This window comes from Choloepus didactylus, chromosome 16, assembly GCF_015220235.1.
Source record: "Choloepus didactylus isolate mChoDid1 chromosome 16, mChoDid1.pri, whole genome shotgun sequence".
Taxonomy (NCBI): Eukaryota; Metazoa; Chordata; class Mammalia; order Pilosa; family Megalonychidae; genus Choloepus; species Choloepus didactylus.
This window is the reverse complement of record NC_051322.1, coordinates 37408656-37425003: the sequence shown is the minus strand read 5'-3', so window position 1 is coordinate 37425003 and position 16348 is coordinate 37408656. Positions and strand designations below refer to the sequence as shown.

The 16348-nt window shown below is 38.8% G+C and overlaps 1 pseudogene; it reads left to right on the top strand.

The window, feature by feature from the left end:
• The first annotated feature begins 15228 nt into the window (after positions 1–15228).
• Positions 15229–15782, top strand: LOC119511271 (annotated as a pseudogene).
• The last annotated feature ends 566 nt before the right edge of the window (positions 15783–16348 follow it).

Sequence of the window (16348 nt, the reverse complement as noted above, 5' to 3'; positions counted from 1 at the left end):
AACCATAGACTACTTGCCAGGAAACTTCGACTCTTGCTAATTTACCCTTTCAGCACCATCTCAATACATGAAACATACACACACAACATGATATCTTATTACCATAAATTATTTATAAATCCACCCATGAATAGCAGACTCACTGGCAGAGTATACCTACCACTACCAATAGGCACAGGCACTTTCAGTGAATTCACAAAACTTGGTTTATTTCTATTGTCTTTTCTTCATTCATTCATTCAAGTATTCCAAGTGAGTGGTAGGAAACAAGTACAATAAAGGTACAGTAGAACAGAAGTTCCCAGTGGTCAATTCCAAAGAAAGAGAAAGTTATGTGCAATAAAATTATCTTGAGCATAATTTGTCATTTTTCACAACTCTGTTCATGATAGGCACTCAAAATTGTTGGTTGACTGGGATTCAGTTTGATTTAAAAATAGAGTTTTTAACATTTTATCAACCAGTTGTTCACAACTGCTCATTACTTACCCACTGATTTAGCTTGGCCAAACTAAGTTAGGTTTCTCTCCTCCCCACAGGCTTCTGAATTTTGGCTTGTCCCCAAGTCTGAGCAAGCATTAAAATGCTGAGCATCCCAGCCTCCCTAACAATTCTTCTTGAGAAACAGCTGCCCATGGCATGAAATATTTCCTGCCAGACCACCCAGATCAGTTGACTATTCATCCCATTCAGTTGCCCAATTTCCCCTGAGAAGTTCCTGCTCACCCAACTTATACCTTCTCATAAAAGAAAAGCTATTTTTTATTTGATTTTGAGGCACTTACAAATTCTGAGCTCAGAGTGCTCTCCCTATTGCAATAGTCTTTAGAATAAAGTTTCTCCTTACCTAATTCAGATTTGTTTTTATTTGATACCATATTGGACTTAGGTCATAGAGGACGAAATTTGCTTTACTATATCACACGTCTTTCCCTATAAGAAGCAGAAATCTAGTAGAATTATATTTTTGGTTTTAGAATATCCCATAAGTCAAGAACACTTAGTTATGTTTTATGCTTAAAATTTTCTTCAGCATATTCAAGCAAAAGTATTGGTGTCAATGGGTTTGTAACAGGGAACGCTGAGGTATTCTGAGCAGCTGTCAGCAATGACATAACCTTAGCCATAAAGGCAGTGACTGCAGGGAAGATTAATCAGAATTCATATTTTATGTCCAAATTTGAGTTTTTGAACAGCAATAAGATAGGCTATCTCAGGAAATTCAGCGTAACTGAAATCAGTATAATTTCAGTCTGGTGTCTTAATGCCATCTGAAATGCCCTAGAGATAGCTGCTTCAGAATGGTAAGGCTTGAAATATGGTTGTTGGTTTGAACTTAATGTACAAAGAATAATAAAATCATTTTACAAGGAAAATAATGTAACATAAAGTGAGATAAGGACTATCAATGTATCTGGCATTAAGAACTCCACATATCAAAACATTATTATTAGAACAATTTACTATTATATCTTATTTAAATTCCACATTATTTCCAAAGCAGTTACTATCAGATATGATTTTCACTTTTTTACTGGCTCTGTTTTAAGACTTCAACAATGTCAGGCCCCAGAAAAAGAGTCTAACATATAGAAGGAATGTTTGATCCACGGGCCCTGCTGCTTATCTTATAAATACCAAGTGTGCCATAAACTAAGGGTTGAAGGCTGTTTTAGGAATCCCAGTCACAGTGGCACCTAGACTCCAGGGGGCAGACAAGGCAAGATCAGATATCCCCATAAAGATGAATGACCGCAAACAAGCCAAAAGGCCTGCTTCCTCCACATAGATAATATAGTGCACATTAAAGAAGAGTAGTGTGTTAAAACCCTAGTAACCAGTCAGCAGAAACTGATAAGCACTCACCCAGTCGACGCCCAGAACACACTCGGCAGGACCTTCCCCCCTAATACCCAACGTGGGTTTTTCCTTTAAAAAATGTTGCTCTCAGATAGAGGGCTGGAGCCATTTTTCCTTTCTTTCTTTTCTGATGGCTCCCACCTGCTTTCTTCTGCTTTCTTCCTCTAATAAACCTTAAATTCTCTACTTAAACCATGACTCGCTGCGTTTGTGTGAATTCTTGAACGGCTCTGAACCTAACATTTGGTGCCGAAACCCGGGATGGAGGTTTGACTGAGGTTTAAGTTTCCTGGCCCCTAAGGGCAATGGGGCAGCCTCCCAGTCGACTCCGTTCCCCGAACTACACAGCCATTCAGGTTTCCATGCATTCAGTGGCTTGAGTCCATCAACTCAGACCACCTTGATGTGATGCCGGCTCACCCTCACGGCTCTCAAATCTCTACAACTAATTCGGCCCTAGGTAGGTAAGTGACGTCTTTCTGCCCAGATCCCTCCTTGGGAGTTTTGTTCGGTGTCTCGTGGACACCCCGGCCCACCACAGGGTGGCGCCTCAGCTCGCTTGGACGCGACACCCGGCTTCATAAGCCTAGGAAAACCTGAGCGCTCAGTCAAAACTCTCTGACACTCCGTGAATGTCTTTCCCCGTTGCAGCAGTCAAAGTAACCCTGGGGACGCCTTGGGTGAAAGACTGCACGCATTTCCTGACCCCCAGTGACAAACCGGGGACGCCTGCTTTGTTGTTGCGACCAGGTCATATGGGTCTGGGCCATTAGTCTCACTTGAGCAATGTTTTGGGTGGTCTCTGTAAGCTTCTAAAGGAGCAGGGAACTGTGGGTCTCCCCACAGGTGATCTTCATAAGCCTCTAACGAGCGTAGCCCCAATTTGTGTCAGCCTCGTCCAGGGAAATTGTAAGCCTCTAAAGGAGCTGGAAACCATGAATATTCTCACAGGTAATCTCTGTAAGCCTCTGACGAGTGAAAGTTCCCTAACAAATCACAAGCCTGTTGAATTTCTTAGATAATCATAGGTAATATACAGTCACTTTTCAATAGCTCCAAAAATGAGTTTCCTCCTAAATCTACCCCCTCAGATGTTTAAACTTCAATTAAAAGGGGAAGTAGAACCAATACAATTTGGCTGCAGTATCCTTTAGAACAACAAAAATTTTGGCCAAAAAATGGCACTTTTAATTGGCAAATTCTCGCTAAACTTAATAATTTTATTCAGCACAACAACAGGTGATCTGTAGTTTTTAATCTTAAGCTTTCTAAACTGTTTAGTCCCAGCTATTCTTGGGCCACTCTGTCATCTCCTACCAAATCCTCCTCCTCCACAAAAAAATCCTTCTAAGTCTTCCGCTTTCCTCTCTACAAAAGTTAACCCTGAAAAGCCTTTAAGCAGTTTCTCTTCTTTAACCCTGCAAATCACTCCCCTTGTAACTCTTCTCTAACCCCTTCTGCTCCCCTCCCCTCATGGTTAACCCCTTCCCCCACTTCTCGTCCCATCGCCACCACCCCCTCCCCACCTCACCCTACCCACGCGCAGCCCGCTTGCTGCCCTGCACCCCTCGCCCATCTCCTGCTCCAGCCTGCCTCTCCTGGGCAGAAGAGTGCAGCAGGAACACAGAGCATGCACACCTGGCGTAACCAGAGGATAAATGAGTAAGGCAACAACTCCTCGATTACTGTCTGCTGCTGTTTTACTATCAACAAACCTATCCCATCCCTAACAATGTCTAGCCTCTGATTTACAAACACTAAATTTACATCCCAGTGAGCTGCTTCAATGTGTGAATGACTTCCTACTGTGCAGCTGCCCTAGCCTTAACTCCCTCCAACAAAAAGGATATAGTTTCCAAAAATAAAAAACAACTTTCTAAGCCACAAGTCACTTACTTAAAAATTTCCCTCTCCCCTAACAAAAAGAAAACGTATTTCTCTATTTAATGAGAGGTTAGGCAAGCCTAACTATTTAAAACCATGTTTTCAAATGCCCTAATCCATGTCTCGTGGGCTGTAAAGCTCCCCACAACTACCCAGAAATTTTTCCTAGAGTACCGGGACTCGGAAGTCCAGGTAAAAGTTAACCGATGCAGGCAAGCGCCGAACACATCGGAGTTGAGGTAGCTTTACGGTTGGAACTTTCCCTGTGCTTGGTAAGTGTATAATTTTTTGTTTATTGTGTTCACCCTGCTTTCTTTTGTTTCAATTAGTCTACTGTGTAGTAAGGCTAATTAAGTTAATCCAAGGGTCATCCATGCAAACTCAGTGGGTTTGACCCCAATAACCATAACCCCAGATTTTGTAGTTCTCCTTTTAAATTTTGTGTAGTTTGCGCAGTTTGCATTTGTGTAAAAAAAACAGTAACATTTAAACAGCTCCTACTCCTATGTTCTGTCTTTATAATTTCTTGTGCTGTTGTTCAGCCATAGGAATCTCTCAAAATGGGCCAATTACATCTTTCTTAAAAACTATTCTTAATAATTAGTCTAAATTTAGAAAGTGTCATTAAAATTGTTAGTAAGCTATAGCTGCAGCCAGCTGGCCTTTATGTGTGGTATGGCTAGCTATAGCAAACTGTCTCAAGAAAAGAAAAGAAAAAAAAAAAAAAAGAAAGCTGTAAGTTAAAAAAAGTTAAAGTTTAAAAATATATGCAGAACTTCCACCTCTGCTTTAATATCATAACTTCCAAAGCAATTAAAAATATAATAATAATGTAATGTGCTAGCCTATCAGTTTTTAAAATTAAAAAGTAATAGCACTGCTTAACAACAAAACCTCAAAACTTAAAGAAAAAAGTAGTTTTATAAAACAAAATAGCATTAAATATTTTAACCACCACCCAAAGCAGTAATATGCAATGTTGTGGGTATGTGCCTAATAATTCACAAAATTAAACATTCCTCACTGTACTGCAAGCTTCTCACATTAAAATTTCTTGCTGTTTTTATTAAGAAAAGTTTTCCTTAAATTATTAAGGTGTTATTTCTTGATAAAAGGTTGTAAAAGTGTTTTTCTGAATAATCAGTGTAGGATGCAAAAAGTCTCTCTTACCAAAATAACTTCTTGTACTTTATGTTAACATTATTATGTTTATTTAAATTCTTGTAGTAAGCACTCTTTACATTTAAATTATTGGCTGTCCCTATACTCTTATTTAAATGGGAGATTACTTAATAAAACCCAAACTAGCTAAATAATGACCTAATAAGGCTCAGGCCTTTTCTAATAGAAACCATAGGTTTAAAGTGTAACAAACAAACCTGTAACATGAGTACAAAGTCCCTTTAACCGCCTTGTTTAGCCAGTAAATAAAACTATGTTTACTCATTTTATATTAAATAAAACTTTTTAAGTGTATAAAATTATTATTTGTTTTCTAAGCTATCCATGCCTCAAATAAATATATCCAAGAGAATACTTTGCTAATTAATTAATTAAATTAGACAAACATCTCCTTGTCATCACAAAGCCAAAGCTTTAACCCATATCCTCTTAATATGTCACAAACCTACCAAGAAAGCCACCTTAAAGCACATAAAAAGGTGGGCATAAAAAAGCAGCCATAAAATGGCAAACAGTAAAACCCTCTCAAATACTCTAATTTAATAATTGTTATACAAGATTATAAAGCTTATTTGTAATTGCACCCTTGTTCAGTAATATAGTAATCATCATATTCATAAAGCCAATATGCTATAAAAATTTAACAAAACTAAAAAAACAAAATACTTTCATGAATTTCAAAATTCATGCAAAGTTAAATCGTGTGCATTTTTTTAAAAAAAAAATAATGTAACACCTATACATTCCACTAATCCTTGCCAAAAATTATTACTGTTTCAAGATGCGTTAACTAAACTGTTTTAATTATTTAGCAATATTCTAACAAGTTTAAACCTATATTTTTTAGTAAAATGTTATAAAATGTTTTCCTCAATAATCAATGTAAAAGGCAAAATAATTAAATTCATGTAATATGTTATAAGTTACAGAAGAAACATTTAGACAATGTTATAAGAATTAAAAACTTCTAACCTTTTAGTTATTAATGTGCATAACATCAAACAACAACATAGTACTGCAAGTTATAATTTGTTATTTTTAAAGTGTTATCTGTTACAAAAACAGCCAAATTTCCTGGTAAATTACATTGTTTACTCTAATGCTTCTCTAAAAGTGCTTGCAGTTAGCTACAAGTCAAAGCTTCATCTTCAACAGCAACAAAGAAACACTTTTAAAAAGAAGCAAGGCAAGTATATAAATTCTGTTCTACCCATTATCTTACATAATCCTGCTAAAAATGTAAAGAAAAATTAGACCTCTATTTTAATTAAAGTGCTTGCATGTTTAAACCAAGCTCCTAATACTGTGCTTGCATGCTCTCTCCCCATCAGAGTTATTGGTAAGACCCATTTCTGTGGTCCCTAAAGCTTTAAGGGTGTCAACCACATCACATGGATGTGCTCCAGAAGTAAATGGACACATGCTGTTACTGCAAACACCTTTTACTACAGACATCTTTGCCTCTCCTGCCAGAAAAGACTCAATCACAAGCTTTTTGATGAACATTGCCTCCAGACTAGCTCTGCTGCATGGTGCCACAGGGTGCTATGGAACAGCCCAATGAAACCCTGGAGCCCACCGTCCTGCTTCCCAGAGGACCAATGATGCTGCACTATAACTGTACAAAGAAGATACCAGAGAACCTAGAAGATGGCAGCTAGGTGAGACAGGGCTAAGGAACACCTCTGTGGAAAACAATAGATAAGGACCAGAGAGTGACCCAGAATACCGGTTACAGCGATGTGCCAGCTGGTTGAGATCTGCTAGTTCCCAGGGGCTGTATACTTGGTGAAACTGAGAGTCTGCATTCTGAAACGAGTGAGTAAGCTGGCTGAAAGTCCCGCAGCCGTGCAGTGATCCAGGGAAACCAGGGTTTGGCATCTGGAGACCAACGGGCTCTTTTAATAAAAAAGAAAAAAAAAAGGAAAAAGGGGAAAAGCCAGAAGCAGCTGCAGGTGCGATCATGGGAAACGCAGTAAAACACAGCAAGAGGGGGCTGGGCCGGCTTCTCGGTGTCTGGCCTGGAAGATAGCCCACTGCAGATATCCCTGGGGCTGGGGGAACAGAGCGGAGAGCCAGAAGCTGAAAGAATCCCTGCGGCTAGCAGCTCGCTCCCGGGAGGGCTGGATAAACTCCTGCCTGGGGCTGTGCCCACAGCCCAGAGCCCCGCCAGTTGTCCCAGAGCTGGGAAGGAGGAACTGTGAGAGGAGGGGGGTGTGGAGATGCCCCATTCGGCCATTTTTACATAAGGCTGAAAGCAAGCCGGCTCGGCCCGGTGGCCCGGGGCTTCCCTTGAGGGACGGCGTGCACTGATGACGTAGCACGGCATTTTCTCAGCAGTGGTCCTGGAGGAGCGTGGCTGGGTGGGGGGACCTGCTCGGAGACACTACGCCAGAGACACTACGCCAAGTCCGGTGGTTTGTGGGTCATCGAGAGAGAGCGGCTGAGGCTGAAATGAAATGAAGGCTTGGACTCTTGCAGCGGCCTTGAACCTCCGGGAACCGGGGGGATTTGAATATTGAGGCTGTCCCTCCTCCCTGACCACCCGTACAAGCGCCCCACATTCAGGGCAGACAGCTCCAGCAACACACCCAGGCTGAGTTCTCCGTCTGGACCCCACAAGAATCGTTTCCCCATATAACGTGGGGACAAGGTGGAGAACTGACTTGAGAAGTATAGGTGACTCACAGACGCCATCTGCTGGTTAGTTAGAGAAAGTGTATGTCACCAAACAGTGTTTCTGAAAAATTAGATAGGTTTTTTTTTTTTTAACAAATTAAAAGAACCCTATCGAGCAGAGCAAATGCCAAGAGGCCAAAAACAACAGAAAATCTCAATGCATATGATAAAACCAGACGATATGGAGAATCCAGCTCCAAACACACAAATCAAGTTATCAGAAGAAACAAAATTCCTCGCAGAACTAATCAAAGAAACACAATCGAGGAATGAAAGCATGGCAAAGGATTTAAAGGACATCAAGAAGACCATGGCCCAGTATATAAGCTACATAAAGAAGACCCTAGAAGAGCATAAAGAAGACATTGCAAGGCTAAATAAAAAAATAGAAGATCTTATGGAAATAAAAGAAACTGTTGGCCAAATTAAACAGACTCTGGATATTCACAATGCAAGACTAGAGGAAGTTGAACAATGTCTCAGTGTCCTAGAAGTCCACAGAACAGAAAATGAAAAAACAAAAGAAAGAATGGAGAAAAAAATAAAAAAAATTCAAATGGATCTCAGGGAAACGATAGATAAAATAAAACGTCCAAACTTAAGACTGATTGGTGTCCCAGAAGGGGAAGAGAAGGGTAAAGGTCTAGAAAGAGTATTCAAAGAAATTGTTGGGGAAAACTTCCCCAACCTTCTACACAATATAAATACACAAAGCATAAATGCCCAGCGAACTCCAAATAGAATAAATCCAAATAAACCCACTCCAAGATATATTCTGATCAGACTTTCAAATACTGAAGAGAAGGAGCAAGTTCTGAAAGCAGCAAGAGAAAAGCAATTCACCACATACAAAGGAAACAACATAAGACTAAGTTGTGACTACTCAGTGGCCACTATGGAGGCGAGGAGGCAGTGGCATGACATATTTAAAATACTGAGAGAGAAAAATTTCCAACCAAGAATACTTTATCCAGAAAAACTCTGGATAAATTCCCTTCAAATTTGAGGGAGAGCTTAAATTTTTCACAGACAAGCAAATGCTGAGAGACTTTGCCAATAAAAGACCTGTCCTACTTCAGATTCTAAAGGGAACCCTACCACAGAGAAACAACAGAAAGAAGAAAGAGATATAGAGGACTTTGACAGAAATATATAGTACCTTACATCCCAAAGCACCAGGACACTCATTTTTCTGTAGTAATCACGGATCTTTCTCCAGAAGGAACCATAAGCTGGGACATAAAACAAGCCTCAAGAAATTAAAAAAAAAAATAAAAAATGAATATACTCAAAGCACATTCTCCAACCACAATGGAATACAAATAGAAGTCAATAATTTTTGAACTGTAACTCCACTATTTACTTCCTACATGATATAAATTACACAAACCCTAATGACAAATCAGTGGTTTTGAACTCAATGTAAAATATGTAATTTTATACAACTATATAAAGGTAGGGGAATGGAGGAGTATAGCAACATAGTTTATGTGTCCTATTGAAGTGGAGGTGGTATCAAAGAAAAACAAGATTGTTATGGATATAAGAGGTTAATTTTAACCCCCACAGCAAACACAAAGAAACTATCAGAGAATGTAACCATAGAGATGAATTGTAGAGTTCAGGTTAAGAGAAATGGGGGACGGTGCAATGGGGAGTGAAGAAATGAGATTGGAGCTGCTGTTTGAGGTGAAGGAAAATTTCTAGTAATGGATGGTGGGAAAGAGCATTACAGCATTCTAAAAGTGATTAATCCCACTAATGGAAGGCTAGGGAGGGGGTGGAATGGGAAGATTTAGGCTGTATATATGTTTCCACATCTAAAAAAAAAAAAAAAAAAAAGACAGTCTAAATAGATGATTGAATTCCAAGGATGAACTTGGATGGAATTAGAGGATAGAGGACAGGTGGCTCAAAGGGACACAGTTGAGACATAAGGTAAAGGAAATATAGAATGTAAGCTTTGTATCATTGTTGAACCTGTTGTACTTCTTAGCTGTGCTTAATGGGATTGCATAAAAGAATGCTCTTGTTCATGGGAAGTGTATACGTGAATTATAGTGTATGTTCAAGGATGTGTGCAGCTAGCTCTCATATGTTCAAAAGACAGAGCAATAGATGATGGATGACAGATAGGGAGGGAGGGAAAGAAGTAGCGATGTGACAGCATGTTAAAGTTGGTAGACTGAGCTATCGGGGGAGGGGGGTCAGGGTATGATGGAATTCTTCGTATGAGGTTAGTATTGTTTTGCAACTGTTCCTATAACTTTGAATTTATTTCAAAAAAAAAAATAATAGAGTGGTATATGGGAAAAATGTACCTACTGCAAACCATGGAATATAGTTAACAGTAATATCTTAATATTCTTTCATCAACAATAAGAATGTACCAAGGCTAGGGGTTAGTCAAAGTGGGTGGAGTATAAGGGGTATGGAATATTTTAGGTTTCCTTTCTTATGTCTATTATTTTTCTTCTTGGAGTAAAGAAAACATTCTAAAATAAAAAATAAAAAGAAAAATAAAATAAAATAAAAAAGAGTATACCTCCCGGAGCTGCAGTTGCCAGTGTGATGTGGTTAAAACCTAAAAACATAATTAACACTAAGGCCTGCCCTTATGAGGGGACAGCATGTATGGTATTATAAACTTAACACCCAATGCAGTTCAGGAATAACTTAAACATTCATTAGTATTCAGTGCTACACATATATACCAAATAAATATAACAATGTCTCTTCAATATTAAATCATATGCCAAATAGTAATAATGTTAAAATTATAGTGAATTAAATGCATTTTCTAAGTGGTTAATAAATTTACCATGAAATAGAAAATGGACCTTATTACCATAGTTTGTGTCCTGCTTGTCACTTGTTTGTCTTAATTGTTGCCTGTATTGTATCTTTAAGTTTATGTCCAGAGCATCTTCCAAACTAATATAAAAACATATTAACCCTTGCTCAGCAAAAAGCAGTTACAAGAAAAAACCTCCACCCACTTCCCCCTTTATAGAAGATGCTCACAAGATACTGTTTAAAAATTTTAAAAAGTCTCATAAAAAGGAGAAATTTAATTGCTAAGTAAGTCTAAGTAAGTAAGAAATATTCAATGAAACTTTCTCTCAAATTTTCATTCTTTTCTATGCAATATTCAATAAAACTTTCTCTCAATTTTTCTTTCATTCTTCTCCATGCCTCTACAAGCTATTCTACTCCCCCTTATGGGGCCAGTAATTATCCCTATATTAATTTTCCTTTTTGCTCCTTACCTCTTACAACGTCTAATTAAATTTATCAATAGGTCAATAGCAGCCGTAACTAACCAGCAAAACTCCGAAAACATACTCCTGCTACAACAAAGAAACTGAAAATCTGCTCCTGCCGCAAAAAGCCTTACTAACAGCCGGTTCCAGCAGAAAATATCCAAACATCAATCTAATAATGCTGAAACTTAGTTCAAAGCAACTCTGCCCCAATTCCGTCCAAACCCAGCTGGAAGCAGCTAAGAGACAACTTCGACATCCCTTTTCCCCTATAAAGGTTGCTTCGAGCTAAGTTAAAGCATTAACCCAAAATTCTACCCAAACCCATACCAATTTTTTATTAAAAATAAAAGGCAGGAATGTCAGGCCCCAGAAAAATAGTCTAACATAAAGAAGGAATGTCTGATCCACGGGCCCTGCTGCTTATCTCATAAATACCAGGTGTGCCATAAACTAAGGGTTGAAGGCTGTTTTAGGAATCCCAGTCACAGTGGCACCTAGACTCCAGGGGGCAGACAAGGCAAGATCAGATATCCCCATAAAGATGAATGACCGCAAACAAGCCAAAAGGCCTGCTTCCTCCACATAGATATTATAGTGCACATCAAAGAAGAGTAGTGTGTTAGAACCCTACTAACCAGTCAGCAGAAACTGATAAGCACCCACCCAATCGAGGCCCAGAACACACTCAGCAGGACCTTCCCCCCCAATACCCAACGTGGGTTTTTCCTTTAAAAAATGCTGCTCTCAGATAGAGGGCCGGAGCCATTTTTCCTTTCTTTCTTTTCTGATGGCTCCCATCTGCTTTCTTCTGCTTTCTTCCTCTAATAAACCTTAAATTCTCTACTTAAACCATGACTCGCTGCATTTGTGCGAATTCTTAAACGGCTCTGAACCTAACAAACAAATTTTAGAACTACTTTTTAGAGAGTTATCTTCCTCTTAAAAAGTAAGAAAATGAGGTATCAAAAGGTTAAGTTGTTCAGGAAGCAACACTATAGATTGGGGAAATGCTCAAGCCCTTCCATTTGCAGCAGAAACTCGTTTATTGAAGTTCACCAAACGGAGTCCTCATTTAATGGAATCTGAATTCTACAATATGTGCTTTTTAGAAGGTAGTATATTCAAAGAGAGAGATGATGGGGGACTTGGTATCTTGGCTGTATTTTTATTATATTTTAAGAGAAAATATTGAGAGAATATATTGGAATCATTATGGATATATTTCAACCATTTCAACTTCCACATTTACAATTTTGGAAAATTATTTGCAGCAAATGTAAGGAACAAAGAAATATAAAATACAGTATATTTTAATTTTTTGAATTTTACTTTTTGGCATAAAATTATTTTTAAATTTTTATTGAGGCATAATTCACAATAATTAAAATGTGTGGTATTAGGTGTTACAATTTACTGAGTGGTGACACTCCAGACAATTCCCTCATGGCCTTTTCCAGTTAGTCAAAGTAACCATTGTTTGATATCTTCCTGAACAGTTGATTAGTTTTGCCTGTTCCAGAACTTTACGTTAATAGAATCATATAGTATATCCTTTTATTTGCCTGGTTTCTTTCTCTCAGTATAATTATACCACAGCTATTTTAACCAGGAGTTTCCATGTAATCTGAGAGAAAAATATTATGTAAAATATAATGACCCATAAAATAAATATGTAATAATTTCAAATGAATGGCAGAAAGAACTATAGATTTTTAGAATAGCATGAAGTAATTATAGGCTGGAACACTAAAATGGATTTTAATAAGGAGTTGCAACTTGAGTAAATCAAAAAAGAAGATAAAAGAGAATATTCTAAGAATAAATTAAAATATGTACATAAACACAAAGTGTTTTAAGGACACAAGAAGCTAACTTGAATGGAAAAGACAGGATAAGCAAGCACTGAGAGATAAGGCTGAAGAGCAAGCTTAGGGCTAAAGAATAGAGGCCCTTTGTATCAGGTTAAAAAATTTGTATTTTTTTTCCTTGAGGTTTGTTAAAAGAAACTAATGGTGGATTACGATAGGCTTAAAAAAATCTCTACACAGATTAAATCCTATGCAGATATTCTGAAAGATTGAGTGTGAAGAATCTGAAAGTTTTAGATCTTCTTAAGTATGTTTGACACGGTTCTTTTATGAAATAATAAGAACCAAGGAGCAGAATGGTAGTAGTAGATTGAGTCTCTGCTGTAGAGTGAGATAAAATGGGATTCAAGGACAAGCTCCAACACTCACCAGTTGAGTAGCCATAGGGAAGTTTCTAGCATTCTCCAAGTCTCTTTGACCTCATCTGTAATGTGGGGAAAGCAATCTCTGCTTCGTCGTGTTGTTTTGAGCATTAAATGAGATAACACATGCAAAATTCTAAGTGCGTGCTGTGTCTTAAACTAGAAGACACAACTGCATGAGGCTACAGAGGAGGAAGTAATAAATTCTAACCAGGGAGAAGAGAGAATGTTGATGTGATGATTAGGTTCATGTGTCAGCTTGGCCAGGTGATGGTGCCCAGGTGTCTGATCAAGCAAGCACTGGCCTAATCATTACTGTAAGGACATTTGTGGCTGGTTAATACACCAGAAGGCTGTTTTATTAAATCATCAGTCAACTGATTGCATCCATTGCTGATTACATCAATGAAGGGAGTGTCTTCTGCAATGAGAGAATTCAATCAGCTGTGTCTAATCCAATCAGTTGAAAACTTAAGGGAGAAGAGAGAGGAGAACCTTCACTTATTCTTCAGCCAGCCAGCCTCTCCTGGGGAGTTCATCTAAGATCTTCATCAGAGTTTCCAGCTCGCTGTCTGCTCTACAGAATTTGGACTCATGCTTCCCCACAGTTGCCTGAGACAGTTTTATAAAATCTTATATTTACAGATATCTCCTGTTGGTTCTGTTTCCCTAGAGAACCTTAAATAATACAGTTGGGGAACATTTAAAAAGGAGGAGAAATGTGAATTGGACATTTACAATGAACAAATTTTCAACAATCAGGCTTCACTTAAAGGATTGTGGCCCCATACATCCTTTGGGAGACCCTGAGATGCCAGTGGATCTTATCTCCCCTTCCCCTTTCCAATTCTGCCATAAGGAAACCAAAGGAATTAGGACTGACCATTCCCCATTACACAAACCTCAAATTGCTGCATGTGACTTTTTTTCTCTTTAACTTTATCCCTTTCTCATAAAAATTTCTCGAGGATAAAAGTTTTTGAGGTTTAATAAATAAAAGGAAACTACATGATTTCCTCATTTTTGGCTATGGTTCTTAAGGTGGCACAAAAAGTGATATAGATTTAAAAGGCTCCTTCCCAATTATGGTAGCTGAGACTGGTGTCATATCAAAAGCTTTCTCACTTACATATCTGGCAGTTGGTGCTGGCTGTCATCTGGTGCTGGCACATAGCTGGATTTTCTGCAGGAACATGTGCATAAGGCCTGAATCCCAAGAGAGAAACAGCTGGTTTCTAAGAGTCAGCATCCCAAGAGAAGAAGGTGAAAGTTGTATTTTTGTATTGCCTTCTATGACCTAGCCTCACATCATTTCTTCCCTAGTCATAAGACTTCCTAGATTCAAAAGGAAGGGTTCTGCTCTCAGTGGGAGGAGAGTCAATGTGACGTTAAAAGAAGGGCATATGGGATGAGGAATCTTCTTGTAGCCATCCTGGAAAATTCAGTCGGCCTGTTTGCCATCTGATGATATTACTGGATTGCTATTGGGGTTAAATTTAAAATTCTTGAAACATAATAAGTATCCAACAAATATCAATTCCCTTCTCTCTTTAATAAATAATGAAGTAATTATTCATTATTTTATATACTCATCTTTGCTTATGTTTGATACAAGTCTTAGGAAGACTAAAAAGCTCATGTCTTGTATCACTGTTACCCCATGCATTAATTTTTAAAGTCAATTTTCTTGTTATATCAGTTATATATCCCATGGTAATGTATAAAAACAACCAGAATGGGTGTGTGTGTTGGGGGAGATAAACAGAAGGCTATGGTGTAAAGCCCATCTGTCCCTCCCTCCTGTGAACCTCAGTTTCTCCCAAAATGGAGAAAAGGAACGGGATGAAGCTAAAGGGTTCCATTTTTGTATTCAAAGATTCTCCCTTCCCTTTCATCTGCTAACTGCATCCCTGCCATTTTGACCTCCAATAGGAGAAGTGTCCAGGGATGCTCCTGGTCCTAGTAGCGGCCCCTCCCTCCCCCATCCACATACAACTCAGTGCTCCTTTTCTGCCCAACCCCCAGACCTTATGTGGCCCTTGGGCTATGCTGTACGCTAGGATTCTTCCGAAATGTATCCTGCACTGAATTCATTCTGTTTCCCATAGCTGGTGGACTTCTTGCTTAATGCTTTACTCTACTAGGAGTAAAGGCTTAGGACTGGTGTCCAACAAACATGTCACTGGGGGAGTCATTGCTGTGGGAGTCTTCTGTCTCCTTCTTGTGGTGGCTGGACTGGTGGGTGTTGTCAGTCACCACCAAATCCTGCTGTTCTTTTACATGATCATCCTTTTTTTCATCCTTATCTTCCAGTTTGGAATCTCTTATTCATGTCTGGCTATTAATAGAAGCAAACAGTCATGTCATCAGTGCTTCTTGGTGGATCATGATCAAAAAGACCCAGGATGAACTAGAAAGAAATTTTCATTATTGTGGCTTGTTCAGCCTCACAACCTTGTAGAACAAGATGATGTTTTCTGCACTGTAATGTGCAAAAGCCAAAGTCCCACATGCCACATGCACGTAGAAAAGTTTCTTAAGCATTCAGATGAAGATGTGAATATCCTGGGGCATGGGGGGTGGGGCTCTTCTTCAGTTTTGCAGAGATTTTTGGTGTTTGGCTAGTGATGAGATTTCAGAATCAAAAGGATCATCAAACCAGCCCCAGTGCCTTTCTATAAGACTTCGGAATCTTCAGAGTTCTCTCCTGCTCTCTGTCACCCAAAGCTTTTTCTTCCTCCCTTAGGGAAAACCTAGGGCCTATAGCCCTTTTTATTTGAAAGGAAAGTCCCTTTGCCACATCCCGTAAAGCCAGTTGAACACCTAGGCTTTAAGCCTTGACGTGTTTTGGGGAGAGTAATATTATAGGGGATAGAATGAAAAACTTCGTCGCTCTCTCCCTAAATGGATACGGGAAGCTTCTGGGAGTGCATGGGATAGAACGGGGCCTGGCTCTGTTTCTCCTCTTCCTCCTTTCATATGCTACAATACCTGATCACATCCTGACCTGTCTCCAAGGGTAAATCAGGACCAGAGCCAGAGAAAAAATAAAAAAGAACTCTTCCTTATACTAAGCAGGCCTCGGTTTAGGGCAGTTCAGGGGATATAAAAATAAAGACCATTTAACTCAATATTCAAATAAACAATTTTTGTTCCTTCCTTCTCTTTGTCAGTCAATGGATTCCACTGACTGCATAGGCACTGTGACTTAAGGAGAGTCTTTAAAGGTTCTGAAAGTAACTTCCTT